The sequence below is a fragment of the Schistocerca americana genome, chromosome 2, assembly GCF_021461395.2.
Source record: "Schistocerca americana isolate TAMUIC-IGC-003095 chromosome 2, iqSchAmer2.1, whole genome shotgun sequence".
Classification (NCBI taxonomy): domain Eukaryota; kingdom Metazoa; phylum Arthropoda; class Insecta; order Orthoptera; family Acrididae; genus Schistocerca; species Schistocerca americana.
In genome coordinates this window covers 977,976,394-978,002,444 of record NC_060120.1, presented here as the reverse complement: position 1 = coordinate 978,002,444, position 26,051 = coordinate 977,976,394, and the positions used below count along the sequence as shown (strand labels likewise).

The window sequence follows — 26,051 nt, the reverse complement described above, 5'->3', positions numbered from 1 at the left end:
TGCACACGTTTTAAAGCGACTACCTTAACCAAGCTTCAAGCTTCTGCCACCATGCGCAATATTTCAAATTGATTTTGTTGTGGTTTACCAATACACCTTCATCGTCTCCGTTCTCTACCAAAAGTTTCCTTAAAAGTTGCCTTATGTAATGGCGTTTCATGGTTTCGATAACGGACTGGTCCAATGGATGCAACAAGCTTGTGACGTTTGATGGTAAAAAGATTGTTGTAAACTGGCCATTCCCTCTTTCCAACAATTGTCCGGTGGGATGAACTGGTACAATATCAGCAATCAAAAGCGCTTTACTGCCTTCTTTTCCAAGAGATTTTTGTTGCTTTTTCATTTCAGGAATGAAAATTTCGTCGTACCACTCTACAAACAAGCCTTGGGTTGGCTTTTATAAAAGAAGGGAAGCTTTTTACATTTTGAAATACTCTTGCGCTTTTGGACCTCCCTATTAACAAAAGGGGTATTTATGGTTTCCCGTCGAATTTGCACAATGCTCTTACGCTTTTTGACCTCCCTGTCAAGAGAAGGAGTATTTATGGCTTTCAGTCGAAATCGCACAGAACTTTAACAGGTCTTTAATAACTTTATATCCTGGAGCACTACACTCCCTTTTAGATACTAAAGAGGTTTCAGGCAGAGCTTTCCAAACAAGACCGATTGCATCAGCGTTGTACTGAAACTCATGATCGTAGGAATCTGCTGCAACTTTAAATTTTTCAAAATCATCTTCTGCAGCTCTGGAGTCTGCTGATAACTTCTCACGACTTAAATCAATTTCGCGGACACCATATCTACACTTAAAATTTCTTAGCCAGATGTTACATGCTTTAAAGGATGAATAACCAAGCTTCTAACATAAGATCTTCGCTTTTTCACAAAGAATCGGACCCGAAATTTGGTTTCCCATAGAAAGTTGTAGCAAAATCCGCTTGAAAGCGGCATCTTCTAAATTTTTGTTTGATGTTACCTTTTTTTTATTGAAGAACTTCCACCTTCATTTTCAAGTACTGACACGAAGTTTAAAAGTGTTGGTTTGCTTCTTTTAATGTCTAAAATCGTTGCTTGTTCAACACTGTACGTCTCAACCGTCTACTCGTAACTCCTTGATCTGATTGCTCTATAATTTTATCTACTAACGATAACACAACACGTTTTCTTTTGGAAGCCATGGTGAAAGACAAAACGCACTAACAAACAAAGAACACGTACAGTCAGCACGTCCACGACATGCAGACTGGAAGTCCGATCTATAAACGGTGGCGGTTCGGGCATGTCGAGGCACAGAGCGGATTGCATTGTTGACGATTCCAAGCGATAGTTGCGGTAAGCGCATTCGCGTGCTTTCCGCATGAAGAAAGCGTATATCCTGAAAGTAATGTCTCTCGCTTGCTTGTGCAGTATTTATCACTTACCACCGCAATCAATGACGACAATTTGCAACAAATGAAATCGAAATCCACTAAACAACTTGCTGCGATCACGTTTAATAATCGCATTAGCTACGGCATTCACAGGAGAGCGCTGAGAACATGCTGAAAGCTCATTGGCTGTCGGAGAATGCGTGACGTAGGTGGGCAGAACAAGCCTGAACTCGAGCGCCATCGTTCGTGACTCCAAGTGCACTAATCAAAAGGAACAGTAACATGCGGGCCGGGCCAGCCACCTGGCGACAGTGACTCATCATTCCAATAAAGTTCACGCTGAGCCTACACTAGAAATAGAGATGGGTCGAACTCTTTCATTCCCGTGAACTACTTCATTCATTTCACTCTTTGCCGTGAAGCGTTCAAATGAAGTAGTTCATTCATGAAGTACGGAAGCCTGGCGAAGTTGCCCAGTTCGCCGCTCAGCCGCGGCTACGCTGGCATCGCCTCGCTCGTACAATAAAGCTTCGTAATACTTCATAAGTTTACCAACAGATGGCCGAACTATGCAGTAACGTGCACGCAACGTTTTACACATTTACAGCGTGTGAGTTAACTTGAACAGAGCATGGTCGAAGGGGACAAAGGAAAGATAAACAGAGAAGCCTGTCACATATAAAGAAGGTATTACGTTTAATGAAGCTCGACATTTTCTCACGAAGCGCCCAAAAAGTCTTTATCTGCCAAGTGAAACCTTATTTGTTGTATTCATGGACTGAAAACTACAAAATAGAATGAGTATGTTTACCACTGTCACAAAGTCTATATACCTACGTTAAGTAATTATTCAGAAGTTTTCTTGTAGATTTTATTTTTGTTGAGAGTAATAACCCTCAAAATTCAAAACGTAAACTGTCACCTGTAGTCATTGGTACCATTTCAGGTAAAATCCCTCTTTATTTTATTCGGAAAGCAGTTTTTGTGTTTATTCACGCTTATACAATGGCTAGCAACTCGCGATCGCGTAAAAGTAGTGAAATTTGGGGTTTCTTCGCCGATTTAGGTGATGGGAAAGCTAAGTGCAACTGTTGTTCTAAGAGTATTTCGCCGCGCGTTTCGTCGACAGGCAGTAGAGGGAGGACTGAAGTGAAGGGAGAATGAGTGACGTAGCGCCGATGTAGTGGGAGAGGGAGAGGGGAAGAGAGTGAGTGAACTAGAAAAAAGTGTGGAGTGTGCTATCTGTGAAGAGTTTGAAGTACCAGTTCATTGAAATTGAGTGGTTAGTTCACACTTCACTGGAGTGAAGCGTTCATTTGAACGACTCATTCACGAGCTCTCCATCACTAACTAGAAAGCTTCGCGGAAGGACAATAGCGCGCGTAGACGGAATCAGTATTTTGCAATTCGGATAACCAGTGATTCCGATAGCCAGGGTTCGGATAACCGGAGTTCTAATACACAAACTATACTAGCGCTGTAAGTGTACTTGTCTGTTCTATTCTCATAACTTTCACCTAATTTTTTTAAAATTTTATTTTGTAAACTGATGCTTCTGACACGGCATTTAAAAAATCCAGACACCCCAGCTATTCTGCCGGGCTAGGGCAGTGCCATCTCCAGTGAATGATTATGTGTCTGGCGTAACGAATGAGAACTACAGTTAAGGTATGACACGTTGCGAAGAGGGGAAGATGCAGACGAAGGAAGTGGGGGGGGGGGGGAGAGTATTTGCGAGCGCCAGAACCGGGCCTTTAGATAAACTACTCTCGCAAAAGATTTATTGCAACAGGTGCTCCGCGAACATGGAGATACCTGCACGCCGCCGACAAAGTTTCCAAAGTTTCCGGGCAGCGGCGTCGAGACCTCCGTAATTGGAGTTGCAAACGACTGTGGTCCGCCAACCGCATCGTAAATTGTGCACGCGACTCCTACCAGGCACCATTCCCAACACAGCAGGAGAACCCGTGCGCCAATCCCGGACGCAAAATATCGCGTGTGCGACTCCGCAGCAGGAGGGTCGTTTGATATTTCACAGAACACCATCATCCTTTCTCTGGTTTTCCCCCTTGCCTTTTTTCTTCTCGTTTCGGGTAGGCCACCCAGGGACCTGGATATACGAGCGTCGTTCTGAAAGTGATGCCTCCTATTTTGTTGTGGTGACTTTGGACGTCCGCGCCAGATGTCACTTGTGTAGTGCTAATGCTTGAACCTTCCTCCTTCATTTGCAGGTGGTTCCGTTGTTCTGCGGTAGCTGGCGCCAGCAGAGGAGTGTCCCAAAATGGAGACTCATCTTCGACCATAAATATAATAGACTGGCCCTGGCGTCATTTTCGTGGCTCCAACATCTCTGGGCTGAAATCACGTGAATGTTGGCAAAACATGGTTGTTTCGTGTTGCGCTTATGGCTGTACTCAGCGTTTTGTCGGGGGAAATAGCATTACATTTCACGTGTAAGTGTTTGTATGATAGTGCAGATGCGTTTATTGAAATCTGCTGAAGTGACTTTAATATGTTTTTTACTCTTGAAATATGGTATCACGTAAATTAAAGTGTTGAAAGTGATGCCTGTAAAGTCAGATTCATATTACATTTTGGAAAGTATCTGTGATAATTCGGTTACAGAAGTAAGTATAATTGTTCCTCGTTCCTACTCATAGGTTCCCTAAGGATGAAAACCGAAGGCAGCTTTGGATACAGGCCATGAAACGGAAAAACTTTAAGCCATCTGCACATATACGCCTTTGCTCGAAGCACTTCGAGGAGAAGCGTTTTGATAGATTAGTTATTATTTCCAATGTATATTTATATTTACAGTGTCTGTCATTTTTAAAACTGATGTTTTTATAGGGCTGAGACTGGAAGGAATTGGCTATCCCGACACTTTTTGATTTTCCGGAGCATATGAAATCGAAGAGGCCTAAGCTCCGTAAATCACACACTAGAAGGCGTTCGTTAGATGATGCCTCGTCTTCTGAAATCTGTGCTTCCAATACCTGTAAGTCTGAATGTTGTTAGAATAATTCCCATATCCCATTTTCTTTTATAAGTGACTAGAGCTCAAAAGGCAGCGAATCCAATGTTTAAAGTTTTGACACGAGCCCACTCTTAGTGTTTAAAAGAATTTTAATGACATTTTACTTTAATTGTTTATAGTAATTTCGTCCCGCTGCCCACCAGAGTGGCGTTCGATGTATTTGTTAGATTTTATAAATGGTACTGTGAACAAATCCATGTCAAATGTAGTTCTGGCATAATTTTTCGCAAGTAAAACAGTAATTTTTGTTGGAAGCGTTTGTCAGTCAATTGAGAAATGTGGGGAAAATACGATACAAACATAGGATGGCAGACCGCTGATTTGAAATCCCGCCACGTTTTGCCAACAGTCACGTGGTTTATATTGGAGCCACACGAGCCCTATAGCTTCTGCACAGCAAGGCCAGTCTACTAGTATCTATGGTCGAAGAGTCTCATACGGATGCCCGTGTAAAACAGCGATGTGTGAATTCCTCACTGCTGAAGAAATTGCGCCGATTGATATCCATCGACGCTTGCTAAAGGTGTATGGAGAAAATGCAATAGAAGTGGGCAACGTGAGGCGATAGGTGAAAAAGATGCGCATGACAAGCTACGGCCCGGTCGACCCTGCACAGCTGTCATCCCTCGCAATGAAGAGTCTTGATCAACTCATCCGTGGTGATCGGCGGATATCGACCAGAGAATTGTGAGAAACAAGCTGAATATCGGCTGTAAAGCCTCGGAAACATTGTCGGATTATTTCGGTAATCGCACAGTCTGTGCGAGATGGATCCAGCGGATGCTAACAGAAGAACAAAAAACTCATCGAACAGGTATTTGTCGGGACCTGAGGGACCAATATGAAGCTGAAGGTGACAATTTTCTTAATAGCATCATCGCCGGAGATGAGACATGGTGTCACCACGGAATCAAAAGGGCAGTTCACGGAATGCCGACATGCGAATTCTCCGTCGAAGAGACATAGCCGTCCGCAAGCAAAGTGATGTGCACAGTCTTCTGGGATAGCCAGGGGGTGGTGCTCTTGGATGTCGTGGAGCCTGGAGAAACTGTCAATTCAGCACGCTACAAGACGACACTGACTAAGCTGAAAGACCGAATTTCCAGGGTATGGCCGGAGAAGAAGACCAACTGTCACCTGCAACATGATAACGCCAGTCCCCACACCAGTTTTACGACCACGCACCTCACTGCATATTTCGCATGGACTGTCTCACCATATCCACCGTACAGTTCCGATTTAGCGCCTTCAGACTTGACTGTTGTCAAAGCTACATCTACATCTACGTGATTACTCTGCTATTCACAATAAAGTGCCTGGCAGAGGGTTCAATGAACCACCTTCATGCTGTCTCTCTACCGTTACACTCTCGAACGGCACGTGGGAAAAACGAGCACTTAAGTTTTTCCGTGCGAGCCCTGATTTCCCTTATTTTATTGTGATGATCATTTCTCCCTATGTAGGTGGGTTCCAACAGAATGTTTTTGCAACAATCGAAGGAGAAAACTGGTGATTGAAATTTCATGAGAAGATCCCGTCGCAATGAAAAACGCCTTTGTTTTAATGATTGCCACTCCAATTCACGTATCATGTCTGTGACACTATCTCCCCTATTTCGCGGTAATACGAAACGAGCTGCCCTTCTTTGTACTTTTTCGATGTCATCCGTCAGTCCCACCTGATGCGGATCCCACACCGCACAGCAGTACTCCAGAATAGGGCGGATAAGCGTAGGGTAAGCAGTCTCTTTGGTAAACATTTTGCACCTTCTAAGTGTTCTGCCAATATTATCTATGTGATCGTTCCAATTTAAATAATTTGTAATTGTAATCCCTAAGTATTTAGATGAATTTACAGCCCTCAGATTTGAGTGACTTATCGCGTAATCGAAATTTAGCTGATTTCTTTTAGTACTCATGTGAATAACTTCGCACTTTTCGCAGCTGTAAGGAATTGGTTGGCCTCAGCTGGTTCCGATTTTTACAAGAGCGGCACGCAGGCTGTGGATCATCGTTGGCAAAAGTGCATAACGAATGGTGGTGACTATGCGGAAAAATGATACTCTGTAGGTGATATATTGCTCTGTTTAGCCGTGTTGTTGTGATTTACTTATGTCCTGCAGTGTCCATGAATAAAAATAGAAGCATTACTTACGCAATGACCCTCTTAAAACTTTTTCGCTCAGGACAGACCTCGATCTACGGCAAGTAGTTGCGGACTCTGGCCGCGATGTTCTTTACTCCCTGGCGGCCACAGGAATGACTCTCTTAGAACAGGGGTGTCATGAAACACGTTTTGCTTCTGCTTCCATCCAAAAATACCCTTGATCTAAGGCGAAATCCACCGTTAACTCATGTAAATATTTTGCAGTATCTGTCAGCTGTGACGGCTTCACCATGCTGTATTTCCAGTGCTCGGGAACACAGCTGGTCAGTCTCGAACGATTCGTTCCTCGGTTACGCCTTAGACGTCGCGACCTCGTCTGTTATGTTCTCCCATGCCTTTGAATTATCCCTACACCGTCCGTGCCTTTGTCCATCCTGATTTTCCAACTTATTTGTTAGTTACTTATTTGTTGGTTCTTTTCCTTTCACGATTACAGCATTCAAGCACCTAATGAGACTATGGATGTATGAGTGACCAGTAGTGCAGGAGTTTGGCGTTGCATGACAGACGTCTAACCAGCTAGTATATTGCCTTCAGCTTGCGTTATGTTTTATTGAACAGAAAACAATACTGTTCGACGACAAAAGAACTCAAGAAGTGTATGGACTTGAATCGAAATAAACCTGATTTAATTTTTATCTCCATAAGTAAGAGGGAGAATCTCTTGCTACTTTTTGTCAGTTGTTTCATTCTTCTCTTGTCAGCTGCTCTTATGGTCTCCTTCTTGCTTGTATCTGTACGGACACATAATGTAAGTTTTACTGTATAATAAGTAACGATAAATGAAATTCATTGTATTACGCTTCTTCAATTTAATGTCAACATTACGTTTTAATAGCTCATCTCCTGGCCCAAGTGGAGAGATTTTGTGAATAGAATTAGCCGGCTTGGTCAATCTGGTTCAGACGTCATTGTGACCATCTCATTGAAGTACTAGGGCTATTCGGAAAGTAAGTTCTGATTGATCGCAAAATGGAAACCACTTTGAAAGTCAGAAATATTTTATCTGCAACAGTTAGCTACAGCTTCCAGCCACTGCTCTACATAGTCACCACTCCGGCTTAGGCATTTGTCGTAGCGTTGTACGAACTTTCCAATACCCTCGTCATAGAAGGCAGTCGCCTGTGCTTCCCGCCAATTCTCTACGCTCAGCTATAGCTCGTTGTCTGTGCGAAAATGTTGTTTTCATAGCCAGTAGTTAGTGTGAGCAGAGATGAAACACAGGGGGAACAATTACGGGCTGTAGTGCGGGTGATCAAACACTTCCCATTGGAAACGCTGCAGGAGCATTTTCATTGCCCCTGCAGATTGCGACCGAGAATTGTCACGAATTAGGAAACGTATGACAGTTCTGTAATGTCGGCTGCATAACATCTGGCGAAATCTCTCACCTGCAACTCATACTTGACGGGAGACACTATTTTCTACGCATCTTTACGTGCTCACCATGCGCTCAGAACTGAATAGAGCGAAGTGATGTAACGGACAGGCATACTAGAAACACTGTCGAACACATAAGCCTATGTGCAAAAGCTAGATTTTCACAGTGGTTTCCATTTCTTGACCGATCGGAACTTACTTTCCGAATATCCCTCGAAATTACTATTATATTTATTACGAGTACATAAGACCTGCTTGTTTTATCTTGGAAGTTCGATTTCCCAGTGCGAACAGAAATTGGAGGACTTATAATTTAAAATTTCGCGGTCACAGGATTTTAACTACGCCAATTAATCCCAGTTTCTTATTACGTAGGTACAGCCGTGAGCGAAAGATATTTTATCGTAAAACATTTGTCATGAAAAACTTAAAAATAGTTTTGTTTGGTGTGATCTGAAACCATTATTCTCTAATGAATCGATTCGACTTTGGTCATTATTTAATCTGAAAGATTTTTCGTATCTCCTCCTCTGCTCAGATGGCAGATAACGGTCGTTACAATATTTCAACCTTAAGTGCAGTTTCTCAGAGCCTGCTGCCAGTGGATTATTGCAATTTCGCTCTGTCGTAGTTGTGGAGTACTGTTAAGAACATAAAGGTCTCCTCAATCAAAAGGTTGGTTTGAAATCCTCGGTGCTTTACTATGCATGGTCCTGTTGGCACTAGTAACTTACTCAGGCACTACTACCAACCCTGTCGCAACAACACTTTCTTCACGTACACAAACCATTTTCAGATGCGAAAAAAAAAAAAAAAAAAAAAAAAAAGGGTGAGAGAGAGAGAGAAAGAGAAAGAGAGAGAGAGAGAGAGAGAGACTAATCATAGGTCCTGCTGTGGATTGAAAGCGTAAACTTCAGGTTTGCAGTCTGGTCCTTACCCATTTAGCGACCGAGCCACTGGAAGGTTCACAGTTGTTGGTGAAGTGTTTTAGTTTCTCTAGTATCTGTTTTAGCTCATTAGGAGCTTCGCTGATGACTATGACAACACTGAGACTAAAACTGCTGAGATGCAGTGTTTCTGCCTCTACTCATTCCGCTAGGAGCCCAAGCCATCTCCTAGCGGCGGATAGTAGCGTGATACTTGTCACAACTGCAATTACGGATGGCAAAATTATGTAAAAGCCAAAACCATCGAAGGGCCAATACTTTCTGCTAGCGAGAAGGCGTCATGGAAGCGTGATGATCGCAGACAAAGAATCGGCGGAAAATGTGGGATGTACCGTGAAACCAGTAAGGGAGTCAAGACAGCTTGGACTGGTAACTGTCTTGGGCGAAGCACGTCAGCTAAATAAAAGAGAAGATAAACGAGCATAATAATTACGTAAGGCATAATATGAATTACGAAGTCTCGTTTGCACAGTATAATCAATTAATCTCGATTTCGAAGCATCCATTTCATGGTCTTTCTGTTAAATCAGTCGTTATAATTATTTAGCGTACAGCATTCCGCTACTAGTTCGTGACTCTCGCTTTCATTAGCTGGTATCCTTATCTGAACCATCCATGGGCAACGTAGCAGTCATAAAACTAAGTTATCACGATCAAAAATTCTCGGCTTACCTTTACTCCAATCTGTGTTTCACTATTCCATGGCAATATCGTTGCTCCACCAGTGTGACTCTTTTTCTTCAGCTGCACCTCAGACCGTTTTGTTATCACGCAAACCGATATTTAGTACAACGCTCAATCCAGTGAATAATAAGTTCACAACGTCATCTGAATGCAATGAGTCATCAGCTCTTCTTTCTCATTCCGAAGATAACAACACTTGCCGTACTGCCTGTTGGTTTTCATCCCGGATCGGCCGACGTTTGTTTAAGATTTTTCTGACGTTTCGCCATCATGAGAGGCTGGCATTGTCAAAGAAGAAACGTCAGGTCCGGCTTTACTGCCATACATCCCCAGAATGAGCGACACAGTAAGTTTATATTGCACAAACTCGACGTAAAGACTGTTTACAATCCGACCAAGAAGATGGAAGTGTACTTCAGATCGGCACAGGACAAAAGCTACCCACTTGCAATATTGGGATTTTATCGCATACCTTGTACATGTGGAAAAGTCTATGTTGGACTGAGTAGGCGATCCCTCAATACTAAGATCATCGGTGGTTGCAACAAGTGCAGAAATCATCTGTGGCGGATCATGCGATGTGTGTGACCAACTAAATAATGAAATTCGCGGACACGCAGATTCTCGCTCTGGAGAAGAGCTATCTTTCCTTCTTCCGCCTTCGTCTCGAATCTGCGCGGTGTCGGCATGGTTAATTTAAGGGGTGGTCGGACGTCCTTCCTCCCCCACCCCCCCTCCAACAAAAACATATGTATCATTACTCATGTGAAAGTGCGCGACAGTTTATTAAACGTTTGCGAATCGTGTACCTGAGGCGGGACTCGAATATTAGTTCGAAATTCCCCTAGTCGGATGTGGTTAACGACCTAAAATCTACATCCAGGCTGAAACGCAAACCGACCCTCTTCGTTAAACCGCGGGTGGATTCGAGCCTGGGCCGTCCCAAAAATGGAGCTTAAACACGCACGGTTATCCGGGCGTATAGGCAAAAAAATCACCACGGCCGTTTCTTCAGGAACCCGTAGACATTCACAAATATGACAGAAGTTTTAACAAGCAGAAACCCTCAAGGTAAACGGATCTCGGATGCAGCGAACGTTGCAGGTAATAAGAAGAGAAACACAGGCGGCAGTGACCAAGGAAAAGTCCTCAGACATTTGCGAGACAGGTACATTATTATAATCTCTGGCCACAACATCGACTTCTGTCCGCAACCAGCAACGGAGGGTGAACTTTTGATAATGCAGCCACTTGTGCTGGCGAAACATCGGAAAAATTGTTGAACAAACGTCGACCGAAGATCCTGGGGTCTTAAAACGTGCCCACGAAAGACTCGGCAATTTTTTATAACAGCACTTTGTTGTGTTGAAGCAAATATTTACATTAGTTGCCTGCATGAATTTATTTTACGTATGCCATGTTTATGCCAACAGAAAAGGTCCATGAAACTGTTATGGAATCCCTTCGGGCTGCTTCCCGTTTATACATTAATCAGGTTATTAATCTGTTCTGGTGAATCGCCTCTTCCAAATCCTTCAAGTAGGTCAAGTTTCCCTCCATTCTTCTCGACATGGACTACCTCTACATCGTCCAGCAAGATCACATGTTGTCATTTTTGGAATTGGCTTAAACAGCTGAAGACTTAGTTGTCACCTGAGGTTGTTAGCTTACAGTTCACTGGGCAAATCATTGTACTAGACTTCAGCTGGTGTGATAACAAGTGGGCAGTCAGACACACTGCTGAAGAAAGAAGGCACGTTGGTGAAGTAGCAGTACTGTGATGACAAGGAACAGAGGGAAATAAGTTGGAGCTTTTGAAGTATGACGATTTTTATTCATAAAGCTTTAATTTATCACCACCGCTCTGAAAAATTCACGTTCTTCTGACTGGTGATTTGCACAATGACTTCAAATGATGTGAGCATGACACGTGGCTCTCGAAACACACTGCACTGCGTTAACATTACTGCACTGTGTGTTGTATGCTAAATGGGTAAGACAATCCATGTTTCAAGTTTCAGTTACAGGTGAAGTCATCACATCGTCACATCATGAGTGTGAAATGTACATGGCTCAGGGACGCTCGCAGATCTGTGTTTTCACACGTAATAAATATATGAGAGCTGTCATTGAATATCGATCGATACCCTGGTAACTTGGATGGACAGAGTAAAAAATGAAGAGGTACTGAGAGGAGTGGGAGAGAAATGACAGTTGCTAGATGTAGTAAAAAGAAGAAAAAGAAATTGGATTGGGCATATGTTAGGAAAAACTGATGGACTGATAAAAACAGTTTTAAAAAGTTTGTAGAAGGGAAAAGGAAGCGAGGAAGGAAGAGATTTCAGATACTGGATGACGTGATGGACGGTACAACACACAGCAGCCTTAAGAAGGAAGCAATGGATCACAGAAAATGGAGAGGCAAAGTACCTGCTAATACAGCAGATGACTGATGGTGATGACCCTGGTAAGGACTCCTCGCCTACTGGCTCAAATGGCTCTGAGCACTATGGGACTCAACTGCTGTGGTCATAAGTCCCCTAGAACTTAGAACTACTTAAACCTAACTAACCTAAGGACATCACACACATCCATGCCCGAGGCAGGATTCGAACCTGCGACCGTAGCGGTCTCGCGGTTCGAGACTGTAGCGCCTTTAACCGCTCGGCCACTCCGGCCGGCTCCTCGCCTACTGTTGAATCTGTACATCGCAGAGGCAAAGTGTGAAATGAAAGATAGGTTCAGAAGTGGGATCAAAATTCAGGGTGAAAAAATACCAGTGATAAGATTTGCTGACTACATTTCTAACTTCAGTGAAAACTAGGATGAATCACGGGTCATACTGACTGAAAGGAACCGTCTACTGAGCACGGAACATGGATTAAGAGTAAAGCGATGAAAGATGGAAGTAATGAGGAGTAGCAGCAATGAGAACAGCGAGAAACTCAATATCGAAATTGGAGACCAAGAAGTAGACAAGAGAATTCTACTACACTGTACGCATATTAACGTACGACGGACGAAATAAGGAGTTTATGAAAAGCGGACTAGTATAAACAAAGAGGGAGTTCCTGGCCAAAAGAAGCGTGCTAGACTCAAACACTGAGATTAATAAGACGAAGAAATTTCTGAGATGTACATTTACATCGCAATGCTGTATGGATGTGAATTACGGACTGTGGGGAACCAGAAAAAGAAGAAAATCGAAGCGTTTGAGGCTATATAAGGATGCTGAAAATTAGGTGGACTGATGAGGGAAGGAATAATGAGATTCTCAGCGAGGAGAGTATCATATGGAAAACACTAGCAATAAGAAGGGACAGGGTAATGGAACACAGGTTAAGACATCATGGTACTAGAAGAAGCTGTGAAGCGTAAAAACTGTAGAGAGACTGAGATTGGAATATATCCAACAAATAATTAAGGAGGTAAGGTGTGAGTGCTACTCTTGAGATGAAGAGGTTTTTACAGGAATGGACGTCGTGCTGGGCAGTGTCAAACCAGTCACGAGACTGGTGATCCAAACCCCCCCCCCCCCCCCCCCCCCTCCAAAAAAAAAAAAGTCTTGCTTGAAACAGAGACTGTGCAACTGCAGAGAATCTCTGTAGCAGGCACAATACATCTGTTCACTGCTCGAAGATTACGTACCTCCACCGCAAGTAGAACAGCAGATTAAGTTACAGATTCACAACAGTTAGAGATGGAAATGAAAAGCACCATACGGCCTCACAAGAATTAAGACTGAGGCACATAAAATGAATCATAAAATTAGTATAGAACAACACACTATTTTCCGAAATTTCACTCTAGTCAAGCACAGAGCGTAACTTTTGGACCGGTAGCAACGCACTATGAAAAAGAAATACAACAATTAAGAAACTATCAAACACAAAATCAAGAACATTTGATTTAAGGCGACACCAGATTTAAAGAAAAGAACGAGAGTTAGTACGGTGAAAAAGATAATAAACAGTATATTCAAGCGATTAAATAACTAACCGTCAGTGGGGTTTTCCAGCAGTTTATCCTCACCTGACAGACGAATGTCGGGATGTGAAATTCTACCAACCTGTAAAAAGAAACACATTATCCGTCTAAAGAAGTTAGATGAAAACAAAAAAACGAAGATACAAGTCAATATATGAAATAAAATGTGTCTCAAGAGAAAAAAATGCCGAATTTCTGTCTTTAATTTCTGTCAATTATCACAAACAAATTGTCTCCAGTCTATCAATTGCGGTCCATTATGATCATCCTCAGATCTGTCACGAAAAAGAAACAAAATACAACTGCTAGACAGTCTATATCTGTAAACAATAAACTATAAAATTATAAAACGGTACTAATTTCATACCTATTTTTATTTCAAAACATTTCCATGGAGAACCTCTCATACTGGCTTTTGATCTGGTTATGGACATCTACAGAAATTTATCTACGGGAGGAGAAGGGGGTTAGGAAGGAGCAGGATTCTGCAAATTTCTTTCTCTAGCTGTGACAGTACGAATTAAATTTTACAGGAGGTACAGAACGTGTATTGTAAATATTTATTGTAGTTAGATTATTATGACACTAAAAGATACACATAAATCATTAGCATGTACGCAATACATCTTTTTACTCGTATAATATTAAGTCGATTATTGATGCCGCCTTTTTCATCTCAGTGTTGTGAAATTATAGTCTCATTACATCTCTGCGTTCGTAATTCCTACAACTTACCAACAAAATGACCAACAAGTTTCAAAATAAAAGTATAAAATATTCACAAATGGTAATTTTGTTCATATCAGTAATGTCAGGTTGATAGGGAAAACTGAAAATCAGACATACGAAAACAGCAGATCAACTGCAAAAATTCTGACGGACAAAGAACATTAGCCAGTTATGACGTGCAACTGGCTAGAAGCTCTCAGAAATGGAGGTTTAGGACGCAAAGCTTTGATTCTATGTACAAACTGTTTAAGAAATACATTTACAAACTTTGGGGTATACTCGTAAATCTGAAATAGGAAAAAAAGGCAAAATGAACATTTTTCCAATTTTCCAACATTTTAAAGTTGTAAAGAAAGTATAAGGTCAATACATTCAAAGTAAAAATCCTCATCTAAAGTCTGTAACAAATAACCAAAATAAGGCTAAATAATCAATAAATAAATATTTTATGATAATTTCGGTACAAGTCAGTGTGTTGCACTCATTGTGTTACTCGATGGCAATGTGTTGCTATGGGGACATGTTTACATTTGACATTTGTGTGATTTGATGTCAGTCTACCCTGAACGTTTCACCTGTGTCGTGCTGAGGCACCTGTTAAGTGTTCCATTTAACCACGGAAAGATATTCATTTTATGAAACATGATTTTTATGTGAGGTCAAGCATACGGTAATAAACGAGAGGCTGAAACAAAACGCTTTTTCCTTTAGAAAACACTTACTTCATGCAACCTGGTGTTTACTGTCGCTTTACCGATAAACGAATCGCAGCGACTGTGAAGATCACAGTACTTCTGATCTAGGTTGGCAACGAAAAAGCTAGAAGGGACTAAACCTGCAATTTCGTAGAATCATAATCACTTCTAGGAATGCATGAGAATTCTGCACTGAATAAAAATTCTGTGTTCCAGATTCCAGGCAGAGGCGCCTCTGGACCTGGTTTGCTGGACTGAACTCTTTCTCATATACATTGCTATTCACTCTTCATGTCTTTTCAGAGAAATGGCGCAGTACTTTTAAACATAATTGCTTTTTTATTTCAGCGTTATAGCTGCATAAAAAATTACCTCGTGGAATCATTTACTACTACTAAATATGACAGTGACCTGATAAATTGATGATATACATAATTATCGCCTTTGGACAATTTTTGAAACAATGGTCGATTGATTATACGCATTGCCTTACATTCTGTAGTTCCCTTTTAATAAATTAAAAACTTTTTTCGTAATAATAAAATCCAACTGTTTTAAAGTTAGTTACGTGATGTGCAAAAGAAGAACAATGAAAGCCTCATGTGCTCTCGGCAAGCAAATTCAGTCTAAGGTAAGAAATGAATAACATTTGTCAGCCGGCCATTGTGGCCCAGCGGTTGTAGGCGCTTCAGTCCGGAACCGCGCTGCTGCTACGGTCGCAGGTTAGAATCCTGCCTCGGGCATGGATGTGTGTGATGTCCTTAGGTTAGTTAGGTTTAAGTAGTTCTAAGTTCTAGACTGATGACCCCAGATATTGAGTCCCACAGCGCTCAGAGCCATTTGAACCATTTTTTAAAAAAATTGTCGGTCATGAGGAATTCCAACGTATTCAAACGTTGCGACTGATTGTGAGTTAAGACGAACAATATCGTCATCTCCACAGCGGTGTGGTCCGTTGTGTAACTACGCTGAGCTCACGAAAGTCATGGGATACCTCCTACCATCGTGTCGGACCACCTTTTTCCCGGTGTAATGCAGCAACTCGACGTAGCTTGAATTCAAGAAGTCGTTAGAGGTCGCCCGCAGAAATATTGAGTCATGATGCCTGTACAGGCGTCATTAACTGCGATAGTGTTCCCTGTACATGATTTTATGCACGGACTGACCTCTCGATTATGTCCCATAACCGTTCGATGGGGTTCACGTCGGGCGCTCTGTGTGGTTATATCATTCGGTCGAATTGTCCAGAATGTTCTTCAAACCAATCAGCTCGGTGACAGGGTGCATTGTCACTCATAAAAATTCCATCGGTGTTTGTGAACATTAAGTACGATAATGGCTGCAAATAGTCTACAAGTAGCTGAACATAACCATTTCTAGTCAATGGTCGGTTCAGCTGGACCAGAGGCCTCAGTCCATACCATTATGGAACCACCACCAACTTCAACAGTGTGCCGCGCGGAGTGACCGCGCGGTTTGAGTCGCCATGTCACGGATTGTGCGGCCACTCCCGCCGGAGGTTCGAGTCCTCCTTCGGTCATGGTTGTATGTGTTCTTCTTAGTTAGTGTAAGTTAGTTTAAGTAGTTGAGCCATAGTAAAATTTGCTGTTTTGGAGAGCGCGCCGCAGCGCGTAGTGTAAAGCGGTCGCCTTCCGTTCTAGCGGTGGCGCTGCTGTGGCAATCGCAGCTTTGGTGTCTCCCTCTGGTGGGAAAGGGGAAAAGTTACCTGTTCACGTGCATTTAAGAGGCGCCATGAGCTCGGCCTGGAGTTAGTCTGCGGTAGTCAGTCGGAGGCAGTTGGTCAGCCAAGTCAGACTGTCAGTCTCGGCGAGTATGGTCAGTTGGTCAGCCGGATCAGTATGGGCCAGTCAGTGTCTGTCTGTCGTCCGGAGTGCTAGTATGTGTTAGGCCGCCAGTCTGCTCGAGTTTGTTCAGGCAATGGGCATTGGCGGTTGGATGGATCGGTTGGTCGATCGTGCACTGAGACACCAGATGACTTGTCCGCCTGGAGCGTCGGCGCATGTGAGGTCGCCACGTGAGTCCAGTGGGCCGCGCCGTATAGCGAGGGGTAGTGGCTTCGCGGCCGGCACAAGAGCAACAGGAGGCAACCCACGACATCGGTCTGGCCGGGGCGAGCTGCGACGCCGTGACACGGGAGATCGGCGCGCCTTCCTGCGTCCGTTGAAGCGGCTGGCAGCGACGGTTCGGGAGAGCGTTTTGGGGTGCTGCGCCACGTCTTTGCCAGGAATGGCAGTTATTAGTGATATGTTGTTTCAGTTACTTGTTAAATTCTACTTGTTTTCTTGGTCAGTCTCTCGTCCCCAGCTTGCTCGTCCCGTCCGCTGTCTGTCTGTCGGTCTGCCGTACGTCTGTCGTGTTTGTCGGATTCGGTGTTAATGAATTTATAGAATTAAGGCAAGGGCCGAATTCCTGAAATATGTTTTTATCTTGCCTATCATCTTGCGAGGCGGTATATGTGTAATGGAGAGCATGTTGTACACTTTATGTAAGTCTGAATGTTATGGGTTTTATTTAAATAGTCATTTTTATAAAGTTGCCACCTTTCCACCGTAAGAGCCCTTTTAAAAACAAATTGCACTTTTGGTGGAAAATAAGTTCTTAGTGTGAGTGTTTGTACCATTTCCATCCCTCTTACGGGGTGCATAGTTAATGTGTTTGTGTGAGTTGTTAAAAATTTTAGTTTAAAATAATCTGGTGTGTTGCAGATTTGCACCAGTGTAGTTTTTCAGAGGTCGTTGTGAGCGATCGTGACTGCGGACGTGTTGAAAGGGAGCGGAAGCTTCTCAGCCCGAAGGCTCCTACTGCAACAAAAAAATTTTTTTATTCTGCGTCTGAATAATTGTAACTTGATATTTCGAGGGTGCTTTTCTGCTTATAAATTTTAAATCTGTTTTTGAAAAGGCTTTTATGAATAAAATTTCCATTGGTTGAAATTTAATTTGTTTCCATCAGTTGCTCCTTGGCAATTACTTCCACGGACACATAGTGTGTTAATGTTCTTGATGAATCGCTAGTAAATAAAGTAAATTCTTTAAGAAAAGATTTTGAAAGTAAATTTTCACGGTTCAGTAGTGTGTAAGTCTAGGGACCGATGACCTCAGCAGTTTGGTCCCTTAGGAATTCATACACATTTGAACATTCGAACAGTGCATTCTTGACAACTTAGGTCCATGGCTTCGTAGGATCTGTACCACGCTCGTACTCTACCATCAGATCTTGAGAGGTGGCATGAGCCCCCTCTCATATTTCTATCTTACGATTTTCCTCTCTAATTGCATGCGGTGAAAAGTTGCTATTCCTTCACACGCGGACTTCCCACGCAGCGTCTCTCGTCACCCGGGTGGTCCGGTCACAGGCGTGGTCCGGTGACAGGCGGGCTCTGCTAAGCCGACGGGTGTGAGGAAGTCGAGTGAATGCTTTGCAGACGCCGACATTGTCAAAAGACACGCCCGGAGTGGTCTGAAGTAGCGGCTGGGCTAGAGGTTCCGTTACTTCGCAGAATCTTAGCGAAAACACTTTCTGGCGGGCTACCAGCGAGGCGTGGGAATGACTTTTGTACCCAGGCAGTTGTGGCGGGAAAATTCCCGCGCTTTCTGCAAAATAGTAACTGTGATTGGCTTGCTCAGGGCATAGCTCCGTGACGTAGCAAAATCAGCGCAGAAATTGGCGCCAAGAATCTCCGTTGGTGGAATGGTAGTGCTCCGGCAATGGAGTGGAATTTTCCGCCGGTTTTCGAGTTGCTGATTGGAACGTTTAACCACGGCCACTGTGGTGGGGGCGGGAATGTTCGGTGTTCGGCATTGTACGGGTGCTCTGGGTAGTCGGCTCTCGCCTTTCGGCTCTCGCCTTTCGGTCGAGGACGTCGAAGCAACCAGCCATCGCCTACGGTACGCCAGATCGTGTTCTGGCAGTTAAGAAGACAGTTTGGTAATGTATGTCCGCAGCACCGGCAGATAGGGATTTTCCTAGGTGATAATCAGAGCTCAGCAGAGCGCGCCTGTTCGTCTTTTTCTAACTTTGTTCTGTCTTGAGTAGCAGCAATTAATGTTGGGTTAGCTGTGTGTCTCTCTTAAGATTTGAGTGGCAAGGAATTGGCTCCACATATCACTTCGTCATAAACCTCACAATCTAGCTTAGGGACAACTTCACCTTCACAGTGTTTGTTTGTGTATCCAATTTGAGCCAATTTGATGTATTATAATTGTTCATGTGTTTTTGTTTATTATTTTGTGTTTAGTCTTAATAAATCATATTGTTATTTTGGACAGAACTTTCATTCTGGTAATCGGTAGAGCAACCCATCATTTCTCACTACGTTAATGAAACCTTCCTTTATTTAACTTATTTATCAAATTAAATTATTGCAGGTGCCAAACTCTTTTCTACTCCACTTGCAGGGTTGATTACAGTCAGTTCGCGTATATTTTTTAATCCTTGTGCAACAGCAAAACTCGTAGTTAGAATAGGGGGGGCTTAGAGCATCATTTACATATGTAGATTCTAGAATTTAGTGTTAAATACACTGCTAGCCCCGGAACCTCGCAATCTTACCAACTGAAATCGCGACTCACCCGACCTGGCCGTGGTTAACCAGTGGCCTTGCGTCGGTCGTCTGCTACCATGGCCCAATAACGCCGAATTTCGCCTCACTGTCGCAACGGATACGTTCGTCGTACGTCCCACATTGGTTTCTGTGGTTAGTTCACGCAGTGTTGCCTGTCTGGTAGCACCGACAACTCCACGCAAACGCTGCTACCCTAGGTTGTTAAGTGAAGGCCTTCGGCCACAGTATTGTCTTCGGTTGGAGGTAATGGCTGAAATTTGGTATTCTCGGCACGCTCTTGACAATGTGATCTTCGAATATTGAATTCCGTAACGATTTCCGAAATGGAATGTCCCTTGCTTCTACAGCCAACTAACATAACGCGCTCAAATTCTGTTAATTTCCGTCGTGCAGCCATATCACGTGGAAAACCTATTCACATGAAGCAGCTGAGTACAAATAGCAGCTCTGCCAATGTTCTGTCCTTTTATACCTTGTGTACGCGATACTACCACCATCTGAATATGTGCATATCGCTATCGCATGACTTTTATCACCTCAGTGTATTAGCGGTTCTAATGTCAAACCGTATTTGCGTCAAAAGAATAAAGAAAACCGCACTTGATGACAGGGTTTAGTTGCCGAAACGCCTCGTTTGTAAGAAAAGACAAACTACAATAATGGCTGACAGCTGTAAATGTCCTATAGACAATGGAAACCTAAGATTTTTGCTGATCGATGTGATGCAGTACATGTACACTACTGATCATAAAAATTGCTACACCACGAACATGACGTGTTACAGACGCGAAATTTAACCAACAGAAAGAAGATGCTGCGATATGCAAATGATTACGTTTTCAGACCATTTACACAAGGTTGGCGCCAGTGGCGACACCTACAACGTGCTGACATGAGGTAAGTTTCCAAACGATTTCTCACACACAAACAGCAGTTGACCGGCGTTGCCTGGTGAAACGTTGATGCGATGCCTCGTGTAAGGAGGAGAAATGCGTACCATCACGTTTCCGACTTTGATAAAGGTCGGATTGTAGCCTATCGCGATTGCGGTTTATCGTATCGCGACATTGCTGCTCGCGTTGGTCGAGATCCAATGACTGTTAGCAGAATATGGAATCGGTGGGTTCAGGAGGGTAATACGTAATGCCGTGCTGCATCCCAACGGCCTCGTATCACTAGCAGTCGAGATGACAGGCATCTTATCCGCATGGCTGTAACGGATCGTGCAGCCACGTCTCGATCCCTGAGTCAACAGACGGGGACTTTTGCAAGACAACAACCATCTGCACGAACAGTTCGACGACGTTTGCAGCAGCATGGACTGTCAGCCCGGAGACCATGGCTGCGGTTACCCTTGACGCTGCATCACAGACGGGAGCGTCTGCGATGGTGTACTCAACGACGAACCTGGGTGCACGGATTGCAAAACGTCATTTTTTCGGATGAATCCAGGTTCTGTTTACAGCATCATAATGGTCGCATCCGTTTTTGGCCACATCGCGGTGAACGTACATTGGAAGCGTGTATTCGTCATCGCCATACTGCTGCATCACCCGGCGTGATGGTATGGGGTGCCATTGCTTACACGTCTCGGTCACCTCTTGTTCGCATTGACGGCACTTTGAACAGTGGACGTTACATTTCGGATGTGTTACGACTCGTGGCTCTACACTTCATTCGATCCTTGCGAAACCCTACATTTCAGCAGGATAAATCACGATCGCATGTTGCAGATCCTTTACGGGCCTATCTGGGTACAGAAAATGTTCGACTGCTGCCCTGGCCAGCACATTCTCCAGATCTCTTACCAATTGAAAACGTCTGGTGAATGGTGGCCGTGCAACTGGCTCGTCGCAATACGCTAGTCACTACTCTTGATGAACTGTGGTATCGTGTTGAAGCTGCATACGCAGCTGTACCTGTTCACGCCATCCAAGCCCTGTTTGACGGCGTATCAAGGCCGTTATTACGGCCAGAGTTGGTTGTTCTGGGTACTGATTTCTCAGGATCTATGCACTCAAATTGCGTGAAAATGTAATCACATGTCAGTTCTAGTATAATGTATTTGTTCAATGAGTACCCGTTTATCATCTGCATTTCTTCTTGGCGTAGCAATTTTAATGGCCAGTAGTGTATGTACTACATTTGGCGAGACACTCACAGTAACAAAATTTTAATGTTCTGAATATGATAGTTTGAACAATCGTAATAGGTCATCATATTATACATGTGCGTACAAGACAAATAAAGTTTACATTCAAACTTACGATAGTGTGCTCCACAAACTTGACCATGTCAGGTCTTATACAGGTTGTTGTAAAGTTAGGCCCATACAAGTTTTGTTTTAAGTCTGTCGCATCATGGGTCTGTGCAAAGATGGTGACGTTGCTGGAATGTGGACAAGAAGCGAATGTGCAGTTGAGTGAGAAACCTGGTTTACAAGAAGCGATGTAGCGCGAAGCAACACCTGCTGGTGGACTGTTGGGATACACATGGGCACCTGAGAGGTTTTTTTTTTAGTCATCAGTCTTCGGCCTGGTTTAATGTGAACCGCCTCGAATTCCTCTACGGAACCAATCTCATCATCTCAAAGTAGCACTTGCACCCTACGTCCTCAATTATTTGTATGTACTGCAGTCTGTCTTCTCGCACAGCTTTTACCCTGTACATCTCCCTCATGAACCATGGAAGTTTTTCCCTTGTATCTAACACTTGTCTTGTCCCTTTTTCTTCTTAGTGTTTCCCATATATTCTTTTTTCAGTAATTCCGTGTAGAACCTAATCGTTTCTTATCTTATCAGTCTATATGATTTTCGACATACTTTTACAGCACTACATCTCAGATGCTTCGATTCACTTCTTTACCGGGTTCCCCTCAGTCCATGGTTCACTTTACACAATGCTGCACCCCAAAGGTACGTCCTCAGAAATTTTTTCCTCAGATTACTTCCAAAGTTCGATACTACGCTCAACAGCCAAAGAAACTGGTACATCTGTCTAATATCGTATAGAGCCCCCGCGAGCACGCAGAAGTGCCGCAACACGACGTGGCATGGACTCGACTAATGTCTGAAGTAGTGCTGGAGGGAATTGACACCATGAATCCTGCAGGAATGTCCATAAATCCGGGTGTGGAGATCACTTCTGAACAGCACGTTGCAACGCATCCTAGATATGCTCAATAATGTTCATGTCTGACGGGTGTGGTGGCCAGCGGAAGTGTTTAAACTCAGAAGAGCGTTCCTGGAGCCACTCTGTAGCAATTGTGGACTTGTGGTGTGTCGCATTGTACTGCTGGAATTGCCCAAGTCCGTCGGAATGCACAATGGATATGAATGGATGCACGTGACTAGACAAGATGCGTACGTACGTGTCACCTGTCACAGTCGTATCTAGACGTATGTATCAGGGGTCCATATCACCCCAACTGTTCACACCCGACACCATTACAGAGCCTCCACCAGCTTCAACAGTCCTCTGCTGACATGCATGATCCATGGATTCACTAACGGTACACGTCCATCCGCTCGATACAATTTGAAACAAGACTCGTCCGACCAGGCAACATGTTTCCAGTCATCACCAGTCCAATGTCTGTGTTGACGAGCCCACGCGAGCTTTGAGTCGTGCAGTCTTCAAAGGGTACACGAGTGGGCCTTCGGCTCCGAAAGCCCATATCGATGAGATTTCGTTGAATGGTTCGCACGCTGACACTTGTTGATTGCCCAGCATTGAAATCTGCAGCAATTTGCGGAACGGTTGCACTTTTGTCACGTTGAACGATTCTCTCCAGTCGCCGTTGGTCCCGTTCTTGCAGGGTCTTTTTCCGACCGCAGTGATGTCGGAGATTTGATGTTTTACCGGTTTCTTGATATTCACGGTACCCTCGTGAAATGGTCGTATGGGAAAATCCGCACTTCATCGCTACCTCGGAGATGCTGTCCCCCATCGCACGTGTGCCCACTATAACACCACGTTCAAACTCAGTTAAATCTTCATAACCTGTCATTGCAGCAGCAATAACCGATCTAACAACGGCGCCAGACACTTGTCTTATATAGTCGTTGCCGACCGTAGCGCCTTATTCTGCCTGTTTAAATATCTCTGTATTTGGATACGGATGCCTATATCAGTTTCTTTGCCTCTTCAGTGTAATAGATTTCTATTGACCAGGAATACCCTCGTTGCCTCTGTTAGTCTGCACTTCATATTCTCTTTGCTTCTTCCGTGAAACAGTATTTCGCTAGTGTTACGCATACAATATGTATACAGTAATCGAAAGCAAATATTATTTATTTACTTACTTATTTATTGCTTATTTAGCCTGACCAGATAAAGGTCTTAAGGTCCTCTCTTAAACCTGACAAGGGACAACACACACAAAAAATACTACATAGCTTTCACAGTAATTATAATTTGTAATATTAATAAAAATAATAATTAGCAATAATAGTAATAATCATAATAATAATAGTTGCACTAAAATGATAATAAAATAATGGAAGTATTAAGACTGAAGAATGATGATCAGATTAGCACTTTTGAAGCATTGTTTGGTATTAGAAGAAGCAGAAGGGTTAATGAAAGAGGAGAGGATTGAAATGAAAGTGGCAATGGCTCCTAGGAAAAAAACAATTTTCAATAGGGAACTCTGTGGACAAGGGGAGGGAAAAATGGCGGGGAACGGAGGGTTGATAAGACTGAGCTGCAAAAAGAGAGCTATTGTGGTAGAAGGTGGACCATTGAAGTTTGGAAGGATTTTAATTCCTCCAACAGTTTGAGGAATATTGTTATAAAGTTGGGTTCCTGATAACGAAAGTGAATTAGCAGTATTGTGTACCGGAAGAGAGAAGATTTTACTTTGTTGAAAGCGAATATTTCTGCTGTGTTGGTCAGCAAGCAGCGATAGGGCTGAAGATAAATAGGAAGGAGTGCAGTGATTGAGAAGACGATGCAGCAAACATGGGCTACGATAATTTCTACGCTTATCGGCACGTAGCCATGAAAATTGTTCATAGACAGGATTAATATGGTCGAAATAGCGTACGACACAAATGTATCGCACACAAGCATTCATCATCAATTCCAGCCAACCTGAAGTGTCATACGAATGTCCATGGAGAATATGGTGACCATAATCAAGGATGGGGAGTATTTGTGACTCTACGAGTTTCTGTAATGAATGATGTGATGCTGACACTTTCTTACTGACTGCAGATGTGTGTTCAGTCTAAGTGATGCTCCAGAAGTATCCCCAAATTCTTTGCAGATGAAGAAATGTGATTTTTGTGCTGTTTAGGGGTAAGGGTGGAAGAAATTCTCTGAATTGTGTAATGATAAGTCTTCTGTGAGCGACTAAGATTGCTTGCGTTTTAGATGGGTTAAATTTCAAACCTTTGTTCTGCGCCCATTCTGATACAGCAAGTAAGTCAGCATTTGCGTTCTGGATGGCTGTGCGCAATTATTTTGGGCTTGCACTTAGATATAACTGGAGGCGATCATCATATAGACGATATTTGCAGTGGGAGATGATATTCGACATATCACTAACATACAACCAGAAAATTAATGGCTCCAATACTGATCCCTGTGGGGCACCTGATACTACATTCTTTTTTTATGACCTCTTTACGGGAGAAATCTGGTCACAGAAGCGACGCAGCTGGGTGGAAGTCTCGCAAGTAGATTATTGGGAGGAACTTGAAACGTGGTCACCTGATCGGATTAGGGAGACCGAGAGTGACATTTAGACTCCGCAACGAGGGACGGGAAGGAGGGAGTTAAATCTGCAGTTGGACCGTGCGTAACAATATGCTACTGCACTAGCGTCAGCCTTTACTCTGGTGACTGTTTTTTCCCTACGAGTAATGTAAATAAGGCTTGCAGTGGTTTGACCTCTCAACAGAGCGGATGTTACACCCTCAATCCGTGCCGCTCGAAGGATTTAATAGCCCCTTAAAACAGTCTCGCCGCGTCGGTGAGACTAAAATACTCTCGCTTTTTTTTACTTGTCTCGAAGTGGAATGCAGCCTGTAGCGTTGCTCTTGTGTGTCATCATCCACATGGGCGAGGAGTTGTAAACTACACACACGCCTCTTCATGGAGACGCAAACAAGCTAGCGCTGCGTGAGATTCGCCAGCGAGGACGCATTATCGAAACCAGTTCAGACCGGACGCCGCGCCGGGGCGACCAAAGTTGCTGTCTTAAGAGTGGTGGCTCAGCCGCATGTTGAAACTCAAATCACTCTGTGGAAAGGGGAAGTAGGCCGAAAAATACTCAAGAGAAGGTCTGTTCGCCAGCGAAACATTTTTTCTAACTATGGCCACCAATTATAGTAACCAAACTTTTTTTACCTCTGTGTCTTTGATGAAGTCTGCCTGTGCAGGTGAACGGTAGGTGTGTCTAGGCCGCTGTGTTAACAGAGGGTGGTCTTGAGGCGCTGTCGAGGAGGTACTTAATTGGTCTTTGCT

The 26,051-nt window shown here is 43.5% G+C and overlaps 1 protein-coding gene across 4 annotated transcripts in view; it reads right to left on the bottom strand.

Moving 5' to 3' along the window:
• The window catches only part of LOC124596250 (prolyl 4-hydroxylase subunit alpha-2), a 345,289-nt gene that overhangs the window by 95,210 nt on the left and 224,028 nt on the right, over positions 1 to 26,051 (bottom strand). Inside the window, exon 2 of one of the 4 annotated variants that reach the window (XM_047135318.1) lies at positions 13,584 to 13,653. The exons of the other annotated variants lie outside the window; for them this stretch is intronic. The gene's annotated coding sequence lies outside the window, so the exon portion shown is untranslated. The remainder of the gene's footprint in view (positions 1 to 13,583; positions 13,654 to 26,051) is intronic. 4 annotated transcript variants of the gene reach the window in all.